At 35.8% G+C, this 10967-nt stretch overlaps 1 long non-coding RNA gene across 2 annotated transcripts in view; it reads left to right on the forward strand.

Annotated features, from left to right (window-relative positions):
- The window catches only part of LOC134728671 (uncharacterized), a 206935-nt gene extending 196446 nt beyond the window's left edge, over positions 1–10489 (forward strand). The window contains exons 4-6 of one of the 2 annotated variants that reach the window (XR_010109325.1): positions 6351–6497; positions 9272–9431; positions 10302–10489. This is a non-coding gene — a long non-coding RNA (uncharacterized LOC134728671). Of the gene's footprint in view, positions 1–590; positions 627–6350; positions 6498–9271; positions 9432–10301 lie in introns of both variants that reach the window. The other variant, XR_010109324.1, reaches the window with a different exon arrangement.
- The last annotated feature ends 478 nt before the right edge of the window (positions 10490–10967 follow it).

Here is a 10967-nt window from a genome sequence, read left to right on the forward strand (position 1 = left end):
ATATATGTATATTAAGATGTTTTGAAATCTTAAAAACTCTTTCTGTCTAGGGAGAGACTGCCTCTCCCAGGAGAGAGAGCCAGTTCTTAGTTATAGCAAAGGCCCAGCCAGGAACATACTTTTGATATGCAAATTAATCAATCCAGAGTCACACCTTCTCTGTCTGACCCTTACACTCCAAGAGGCAATATTCCTTTGCCTTCATCACGGCAGTGCCAGGCTCCAGACAAACAGTAACCACCACTGTAGTGCAGAGCCTGCAGAAACTATTCAAACTAGCCAAGCCTAACCTGTTCACCCTGCCCTGCCTGGACTTTCTTGCAGAAACCCCCGTAAAGGCTCTTCCCTAAACATGCCGCTCACTCCAGTCCTTTGCCTCCTGACCACACAGATGCTTTTCCATGTGACTGTGGATGGCATGATCTGCCTTCTATCTCTAGGACCTGTATTATAAATTTTGTTTTCCTGAACCTCTCCTCTGGCTTATCTTCTGGCTGCACCTGACTGACCATCTCTATAACAAAATTCAAAACAAGGTTAGAACCAGAATAAATTTAGAGACTATTTAATTCGATTTTCTTACTTTATAGGAAACAGGCTGAGGAAGAATAAGAGACTTGCTTGAGGTAAGCCTGTGAGATTGTATATTCCTCCCTCATTCCAAAAAGGAATTCACTCAGTAGGAATTAATAAAAGAGCTGGAATGTTCTGATTCATGGTCATATACTTCACACTAAAGTTTCTATTTGTCTTCATGGCTTCCAGAAGTGACCCATTTTAAAGATTAACAAAACTGAAGATTGCCTCTAGAAAGAAAATAATTATCTCTGCAAAATCAGGCCAGGTATAATTTCTACCTGGTAATAATGCCTGGGTATTTCTGCTCTGCTAAACTGTGTATCTAGGGAAATTAGATGTGATCAGTTCCTCCCTTGATTATAGGTTTTTTGTTTGTTCGTTTCTATGAGGTTGATTAGCAGCCATAATTAAATTACCAGTCAATCATCACAGGGGAGATTGGGGGCTAGTTATTCTGTTGTAATTTTACTTTTTCTCATTCTCACTATATCTTTAAGGACTAATGGTATGAATGCATTTATTTTTATATTATTCTACTGAAGGTGAACTTCATTGTTAAAAACAGTTATTCAGTCAATCAACATTTTTTATGTATACTACATGCTTGTTTCAAAGTTATCTTTGATATGATATTTCCCTCTCTTGCTTTTCATGTCCAGAATCCAAATACTCATGAGGCTGTTTTTGGGAAACTCTTTTTGATAAATTTCTTCTCTGCTTCTACTATCACTATTCTGCACCAGTCATTTATTTTTTCTTACAATTACTTTATTCCAGATTTCTTTATCTGATTCCCAGGTATTCACAGACTTACTAAATCTGAATATTCAGGAATTGGGCCTGGTGATCCTTTTCTGAAAACATCTTCATGTTATTTTTACATGGCCTATTTAAGTAAAGGCATTTAATTTTTAAAATTGGCTTTTAAAAGAATGCAATTTGTTTTTGTTTTTGTTTTTTACTTCAAGATTTGCCCAACACTAATTCATTCTTTACTTTCTGTCAGTAATACTGGGAAAATCTCCGATGGCTGTAAACTCTTCTTTACTGTGCTTTTTCTTATCCAGGAAATTTAGAATGCCCCCAAAATAGATGATCGAATACAAATTCCTTAGGTAAAAATTTTCAGTTCTTAGTAACATCGAATCTCGTTTTTCATCCAGGCATTTGTCCCACTGCTCTTCAGCAGAAGCTTTTACTGTACTCATATTTACCTCACCTATTTCCTCAATCTGCTGTCCCTAATGTAGCTACTTACCTCTGCCGCCTTTCATCTCTTCTCACTTAATTTGTGTGCGTATATTGTTTTTCAAGATGTCAATCATATTTTATCTTTTAAAGACAGAAATCGTGTTTTATGCTTCATTCTCAACACAATGTAATGGTCCAGTAAATCCCGTATTAAATGGTATTAAGTATGCTCATGGTCAAAAGTGTGTGGACATGTCAAAAGTGTGTGAATGTGACTAATTGATGAGTTATTTTATAGTATGTTCAATATTTCTCAAACACTAATTATATGTATATGTATTTATATATTTGGCTTGCTACTCATTAAATCTGTTTTGGGCTTATCAGCAGACAATTGATTAAATCAGTGCTAATTATATAATGTAATATGCAATTTATTATAAGTATGAACAGTTGCTAAATAAAATTTAAAGAGGTATGTCATCTTTCTGACAAGGATGAAGATAGAAATCCTGTGTTTACTGTTTCCTTTAATACTATGCAGCCATAAAAAATGACGAGTTCATGTCCTTTGTAGGGACGTGGATGAAGCTGGAAACCATCATTCTCAGCAAACTATCGCAAGGACAAAAAACCAAACACCACATGTTCTCACTCATAGGTGGGAATTGAACAATGAGAACACATGGACACAGGAAGGGGAACATCACACACCTGTTGTGGGGTGGGGGGAGGGGGGAGGGACAGCATTAGGAGATATACCTAATGCTAAATGATGAGTTAATGGGTGCAGCACACCAACATGGCACATGTATACATATGTAACAAACCTGCACGTTGTGCACATGTACCCTAAAACAAAGTATAATAATAAAAAAAAGATTAAAAAAATTTGGTCGGTATATGGAATAAAAAATATATTATTTTAAAATAATGCCAATGGAAATTAAATTCTCTAATATGAAACAGACTTATGGTAAAATGGCTAACTTTTGGTGAAGTAAGCAAGTTAAAATAATTCTGCTAGTGTTCTTCTGTTCCAGAACTGGGCAGAGTCAAAACCTGAGTGTTTGCTAAGTTTATCATGAAAGTGAACCTCAGGTATCAGGATTTTCCCCATAATGTAAACTTCCTTCTCCCAAACACACAAGGAGAAACACGTCAGTGAGGAGTGAATAAAAGGTCTAAAGAATGGAACTCAGTCAGAAATCAGACGGCCTTAATCCAGAGAATTAGTAGCCAGAGAATTGGCATATTATTTAGGTACATACTGTTACACAGATGATTTTTATCTGTTCACCTAAAAGTATTAGTACTCACTCAGATCATTTTAAAGATTGTGTGGCCCCTAGCTCCCTTTCTCCTTGAGGCCATTGCCTCTCTTCAATTCCCTCACTTGGAAGAATTACTAGGGTTTCCTGGAAGAAGTGTAGCTAGAAAAAGGCCAAGGAACAGAAATGTTGAAGAGCTATTTGCTACATCTTTGGAGTACGAAATCAGGGGTTGGATTGTAACCATGATCTCTAATAAATTCCTGGGGGTAGGTATTAGTGTCAGTAATAGATGTTTATTTAAAGAAGATTTGATATGATACCAAGGGAAAGACAACATTGAACTTCAAGATAAAATAAAAATTGATATATGAGATAAAGTGTATGTAGCCAGAATTTTTGATTCTAGTAATTACAGGCTAGAGAATTTTGAAAAACTATTCTATCCAGGAAAAACTAAAAAGTACCAAACAACTTTTAAGGAGACAAACAATTATGAGACTAAAATCCTGGAGTAGATGAGAATTCAAAGAGGTAGGTTCAAGTCATAGTGATAATTTGCCTATAGAATTCTCCCATTGGAAAATTCCCAGGACCTTCTGGGGGATGGATTAAATGGCTGCTGTCATTGCTTAAAAAAGTGTCTTGACCTTGATGGAGCTTATCTTGAGAAATAAAATTTGTATATATTTTGTAAAAAGCAATTGAGCTTTCATGTTGATGGTTTTAAGGAACTATGAAGACGGAAGTTAAAGCAATGTCACCTGAGGTGGAGAGTCTGTCTGTTAAACTGATTCTCTGAATAGCTATATTTTCATGGGTGTCTTTAACTGCAAGTAAACGTCTTATGTGAACTTGCAGCAAGTTGCTCAATTGGAAAATCTTCTCAGACTGGTAAGGGGCTCTAGACAAATGACAGAAGTAAACAACAATGCTGTCAGTAAGAATGAAGCCTTCTTCTAAGCCTCAAATTATTCGTATAGATAATTTTTCAAACACAAAGTTAACTGAGCACACACAGCAGCAAAATATTAATTAGAAAGAAGCAGCAGAAAGAACAGAAGCAGATTGGAATGGTCAGACATTTTAAAAATGAACTTATTCACTATGTTTGCAGAATGGGAGAAAATATTTGCAAACTATGCATCTGACTATGGTCTGATAACCAGAATCTACAAGAAAATTAAATCAACAAGCAAAAAACAAATAACCCTGTTAAACAGCAGCAAAGGACATGAACAGATACTTCTCAAAAGAAGACCTAGAAGCGACCAACAAACATCTGAAAAAATGCTCATCATCAGGAATCGTTAGAGAAATGCAAGTCAAAACCACAATGAGATACCACCTCACACTAGACAAAATGGTTATGATTAAAAAGTCAAAAAATAACAGATGCTAGTGAGGCTGCTTAGTAAAGGGAACACAGACACTGTTGGTAGGAATGTAAATTGGTTTATGCATTGTGGAAAGCAGTTTGGAGAGTTCTCAAAGAACTGAAAATAGAACTATCATTCGACCCAGCAATCCCATTACTGGGAAATCCCATTACCAAAGGAAAATAAATCATTCTACCCAAAAGACATTTGCATCCGTATGTTCATCGCAGCAGTATTCTCAGTAACAAAGACATGGAATCAATCCAGGTGCTCATCCACAGTGGACTGTTTAAAGAACATGTGGTACATATATATACCATGGAATACTACACAGCCATAAAAAAGAACAAAATCATCATGTCCTTTGCAGCAACATGGATGCAGCTGGAGGCCATTCTCCTAAGTGAACTAACACAGGAACAGAAAACCAAACACTGCGTGTTCTTACTTATAAGTGGGAGCTAAACATTGGGTATGCATGGACATAAAGATAGGAACTATAGGCCCTGGAGAGTACAATAGGAGGCAGGGAGGGGTGCAAGGGTTGAAAAAGTACCTACTGGGTACTATACTCATTACCTGGGTGGCACTAGATTTGAAAAATAACCAAACAGAGGTTTTAGAACTAAAAACAAAGCAATAAGAAAAAAATGAGATCTCAATCGATGGGTCGATGACCAAATTAAACACTGCTAAAAAGAGCATTAGTAAATAGAAAGGCAGGTCAGAAGTTACATAGACTCTTTCTACTCAAAGTATAATCCATGGACCAGCAGACAAACTAGTGGCCATGTTAGAAATGTAGAAATTCAGGTTTCACCCCAGGCTTAAGTCAGAATTTGCACTTTACAAGATTGTAGGTGATTTATATGCATATTTAAGTGTAAAAAGCATTAATCTAAAAGGTGTCATAAAGGGACACAATGGTAGGAATTACAGAAGATAGGGTCGAATACATGGAGGACACAGAAAGAAGGCCTAATAGGTATTTGAGTCCAAGGAAGAAAATAGGATAGAGACATTATTTGAGATGAAAATGGCTGAGAATTTTCTAGAAGAAATGAAAGGCACCACTTTATGGCTTTAAGGAGACCCAAAAATCTTAAGATAAGTAAACAGAAACCCATACCTAGCCATATCATAATATACAGCTACAGAAAACCAAAGATAAAAAATATAATCTTAAAGGCAGGCAGAATATCAAAGGTAATAGAAACAAAAAGTAGCAATGAGTTGACTCAGAAGAGTAAATATCTTTTCTTCACACAAAGTTTGAATTGTTTATCTGGTTTGTTTTAGAGGCACTTCCTGACCACTGAAAAGTAAGTTGGTATGTTATTCACATAAGAACTGGATTCAAAGTGCCTGGGTTCAAAGCCTTATCCATGATTAACTAGCTGAATAGCATTGAGTCATTTACTTAGCTTTTTATACTGCTAACAATACCTTCCTCAAAAGCTTATATGATGATTAGACGAGGCAGTGCGGATAAAGCACTTATCATAGTGATGGACACATAAATGTTAAGTATTATAAATATTATTTTTGTAGCATATTTTAAACAATATTTATTTGCATTTTATAGCACAGATTTTTATAGGTCATTCTGTAAAGAGTCAAACATATTTTTTTCAGTTTGCACATTAATGTATTATATTATTGATAAGGGATATGAACACATTCAATATGTTCTTGATGTACATGTGAAAAGTGATTTGAAAACTAAAACTCCCCACAAAAATCCTAGTTGTAATTTAATCTATGCCGCATAAAAATTGCATGGGGTATGAATTAATATGCTCATTGTGTAGGCGACAATCAAAAAAGCTTACATCACACGTACCATGTCCTGTTAGAAGTGCTATAAACGTATTATCTCATTTCACAACAACCTTATGATATAGTTACAGCTATAATCTTCATTTTACAGGAAGAAAACTGAAGCCCAGAAAGCTTAATATATTACCCAAAGAGTTAGTCCACATTGAACTGGGAGTTAATCCTTGTCTGTCTGGCTGGAAAGCTTTTGCTCTGTATCTTGGATGAATAAACTAAACCTTAGGCAATCTTCCTAGAAGTAAGTGAAACTGGGATTTGATTTCAGTGCTTTCTGTATTCTAGGAATGTCCTTGTACGCTGCTCATATAGAAGTTTATAAATGGTTGCAATGCATCTATTTAAATCTTGCAAAAAGTATTACATAAAATAGTACTAAAAATTAGCAATTCAAACCCTTTAAGTTGTTATATACCTATTTCTCCCCTCCACACACATTTCTTTTGTTTCTTAGATTGTGTTTTTCTTCCAAATATGAGTGAGTAGCCTCTGTAAAATTTCTTTTAAGAAAATCTGAAAATAGATATGAATTAGATAGGTAAGAGCCTCACAGTGAAATCTGAATATTGGAGCCATACTGCTTCTTGAGGGATGATGTAATTTCTATGTAAAACAATCTTAAAATACTGTTTTCAAAGTAGTTTTAAGATTATTTCAAAGAGCCAGAGAGGAAAGATTAAAATGGCCATTGATCCAATATTTATAACACTCTACTCTGGGTAGGCATGTAATTGTAAACTTTATAATGGTTGGAGTGTTAAAAAAGAATAAGAGAGAACATGTTGGAGGTGGGCAAAAGATACAAATTTTACTGAAATAAGAAGCATCTGTTAAGATCTTTAGAGAAATAGCAAGAATGTAACAAAAGGACAAAAAGGAATCAAGTTGGAGATGTTTTAATGATGTGAAATGCTGCTGAAGCACTTTTCTTGTTTATGATTGCCAGCTTTCCTATTCATTAAGTAAGTTCTTATTTCTGACAGTGGATGATGGTTCATTATCCTCAAATGGCAGGGATGGCATCAAGCCTGACGTGTCCTGGGCAGTGAGAAAGTTGTCTGATTCCAGAAAGCTAGTTAGGCCCTCCCGGGCAGTCATCAAACGATTAAAGAACGGGAAAAAGCAATACTTTCTGCTCTAGTTGGCATCTATTTTGCTTATCCTGAAAGGAAAAAATGTTAGCTACATTATAATCTGACTTGGCCTTTATTTAACATTTGTGAGGAGAAAAATGACAATAGCTTTAGTGGTAAGCATAATTGATAGATCTGATAACTTTCTCTTTGCAGTTTTTTTTTTTCCAAGTCATTAGTGAACAAGAGCCCTTAGGACAAATTACTGGGGTAAAAATTCAAAATGGCAATGGTTCATAAAATTTGTTTCTTGTAAAAAAGCCATGGTTTCGCAGAGCTCTCGTTTTACTTTCATTTATGCCTACTTAGCAATCTATTGTTGAAACATGGTTTTGAAGGCAAATACTCCTAGTATCAAGACACTTAAATATGGCCAAAGAAGAATAGCAACAACTTATTTCTAATTTATTCTTTACATGACTCATGGGGTCTAAATTTTGAAGGTAAAAAAGACAGGGTTAAGTAACAGTCACCCAAAGGACTTAGTTAACTTGTTCACATGTACTTATCTCAGTGAGCATCTATTATAAACTAGGCACACTGCCATGCACTGAGAGGAAAATGACAAATTAAACATATAACTCCTAATATAAGATAACTCACAGAAAAATAGGGGAACTATTCTCATAGCAGAAGCAAGTGGGAGCCCTGTAATTTTTTAGGTAATAGATGCTTGATGTACCATAAATACTCTCTTCTCTTCCCCTCAAAAAGGCAGTAATTTCTGCTAAGTGTTGAAGCAGAGAGAAGGAGGTTCTGAACACGTAAAGGTAGACTAAAGTAAGCCGTTGAGTTGAGGCATGAGATGAGGTTACAACAAAGGTATGTAGGTGCACCAACAGTCATGACAAAAGGAAGAAGCAATCAACTCTCCAAGAGGGGACTAATAAGGTAGAAAAGACTTCATAAAGAAAGAGGTGTCTCCTGCTGGTTGCCTGAAGGATGATTAGGAAGGCATTTGCCAGGCAAGCAAGGTGACCTGGGAAGACATTTGAAGCACAAAGCAAGAGCTTAAGGCAGGAGGAACATCTGCAGTTCAAGGCAGAATGAGCAGTTAGGTATGGCAGGAGCAGAGGAAGTCAAGGGGATTAGTGGGCAGAAGGTTAGAGAAATCACATAGGGGACTCCAAAGACCTGTCTGGTTTTGAACAATAGATAGTGGACATATGTTCGTTTTTAAATGGGTGTTTAAGAGGCAACTACAGTCAAGGTGGGTGTAGTATGTTAAAAAGCTATTATGTTTTGTATTTTAGAAAGAGAAAGATTATTTTCATGCATCCTCTCAAACACTATTCTGTCCTTCAGATTTTCCTGCAAACTCAGTCTACCTAGTCTTCAGGACTCATACCCCAAAAGTGTCCCCTGGTTATCCCATCTTACACTTTCCTCCCTTCTCTGAACTCCTAATTGTGTGAGGATTTCCTTTGGCACTTCAGCATCCTAAAACTTTTAAACAGGCTTTATGTTTCTAGATCAAGAAAATAAGGCCCAGAGAGATGAAATCACTTGCTAAGGATTTTTAACATTCTGCCTTATATTTCTAGTTAACCTTTTATGTGTATAAATCTTTACTCCCCAACTAGATAGTAAACAAATTAAAGGCTGACTTCCATTTTATCAATTCCTACTTTCCCCTCTACATCTTGACTAATTGCCCAGATAATAGGTTCTCAATATAAGTTTGCAGATTGATTAGCATTGCTTTCTGGAATACATTTCCCTTTAAGAAAAAATTTAAAAAAAACTTTTGGGCACTCACTCAGAAAAAAAAAAAAAAAAAAACCCTAATGTTTATTGTACTTTTTTTTTTAAAAAAACCACCACACTTTAGTCTGCCTTTCTGCCTTCAGAACCTCCTTCTCTCTGTTTTGACACTTAACAGAAACCATTGTCTTCTGTGGGAAAAGAAGAGAGTATTTATGATACATCAAGCATCCATTACCTAGAAAATTATAGGGCTCCCATTTGCTTCTGCTGTGAAACGCCAAGATCACAAACATGACTTCAAGACCATCCATTATCCACCTGTAGATTGCTGTCAGGTTTGCAATCTCTTGCTTTCACACGTATTGAATTTCATTTGATCATTTCTACATCTCAACCCTGTTTCCAAACTGTTGAGGAGTGTTTCTGAATCTGTCATGTCATTTTTCCTAACTGAACTCTCCTTCTTCAAAAACCTTGACTCTACTGTATGTCTATGCTCTTCTCAAGGGATTTATTTTACGTGAAACTAGCTCCTCCCAGCCTGTATTTCATTACAGATATGAAAATATCTCTGTGATATGAGTTTTGCATGTGTAGCTACCTTGTTCTCTAATATTAAACTCCTTGAAATGAGAGATTAACAACAACAACAACAAAACACTACATAGTGGTATTGGAAGAATTATACTTTTTGGGCCTTAACTTCCACAACTTCAGTGTTAGTTTTTGTTTACTTTCCTAATTTAGCTTGCTCCTAAGAGGTTAGTTAAGAGGTTTCCAACGCTGCAGGTAAAGACCTGGAATCCACATTGTTTTTTCTTGCTAGGTGCTAATATTTATTCTGTCTTCTCAAACATGAACATATAGTACTTTCTTGAGAAAAAGCTTCTATTTTGAAGAATTAATCCTCAAATGTAGGTGGATGTTGATAAATAGGAATTAAGTCAAATGTTTTCTCCAAGAGGAAGTAAATGACGCTTCTGCAAGGGCTTCCTTTGTTTCATTGACCAGACTCTTAGTTTTAGATGGACAGACCTGGATACCTGACATTGCCATTCAGTTAGAGTATCCCATACCTCAGTGGCTGACTCAAATTACACAAGCTCACAGACCAATACATAAAACCAGAATGCCTATTTATTGATTTATGATGGGAAAAATAGCGTTACACGGACTGGAATACTAACGTCAACTTTCCATTCCAGGAAACCATATAACGACTCCTATATGAGAAGCTAAATTACAACACAAAGATTGCTTGGTGAGCATGTGATCCAAACAGGGCAAGATGAAGACCTTTAGAGGCCACAAGCATTTTAGTGTGCCTCCCAACTTCCCTTATATTATTCAAAATATAAACAATAAAATCTACAAAGATATGAAAGAAGTCCAACAAAAGCTTTCTTTTTTTATGATGAATACTTTTAAAACTTCATTGAAATATCAAATATCATATTCTTTTAAAACGATTTTTTTTTCTTTTTGCAATTTGTTTTGTTGGTATCCAAAATACACAATTTTTCTGCTGGGCTCCGAACAAGAGGAGTTAATTTTAGTTCTTAGAGTTTTGACTGCAACAAGCCTAAATGAAACCTTCATAAAGGAGACTAAAACTCTCTCCTTTAGATCCTATTTGAGTATATGCTGCTAAGTTTTGTAAAGTGACTCTTCTCTGTGCTTCCATACACTAGTTGGTCCCTTTCTGACTGACACATTCTTTCCTTAAGTAGGTTAATGCATTTAATCAATTTACAGCCAAGAAAAGCTCATCTGAGAATATTCTGTCTAAGGAAAATTTGCATATCTGTGATCTGCTTCATCGTGCATGAATTTCATAATGTGGAACTCACACAGAGGGTAGCCAAATGCCC

The sequence above is a fragment of the Pan paniscus genome, chromosome 12, assembly GCF_029289425.2.
Source record: "Pan paniscus chromosome 12, NHGRI_mPanPan1-v2.0_pri, whole genome shotgun sequence".
Classification (NCBI taxonomy): Eukaryota; Metazoa; Chordata; class Mammalia; order Primates; family Hominidae; genus Pan; species Pan paniscus.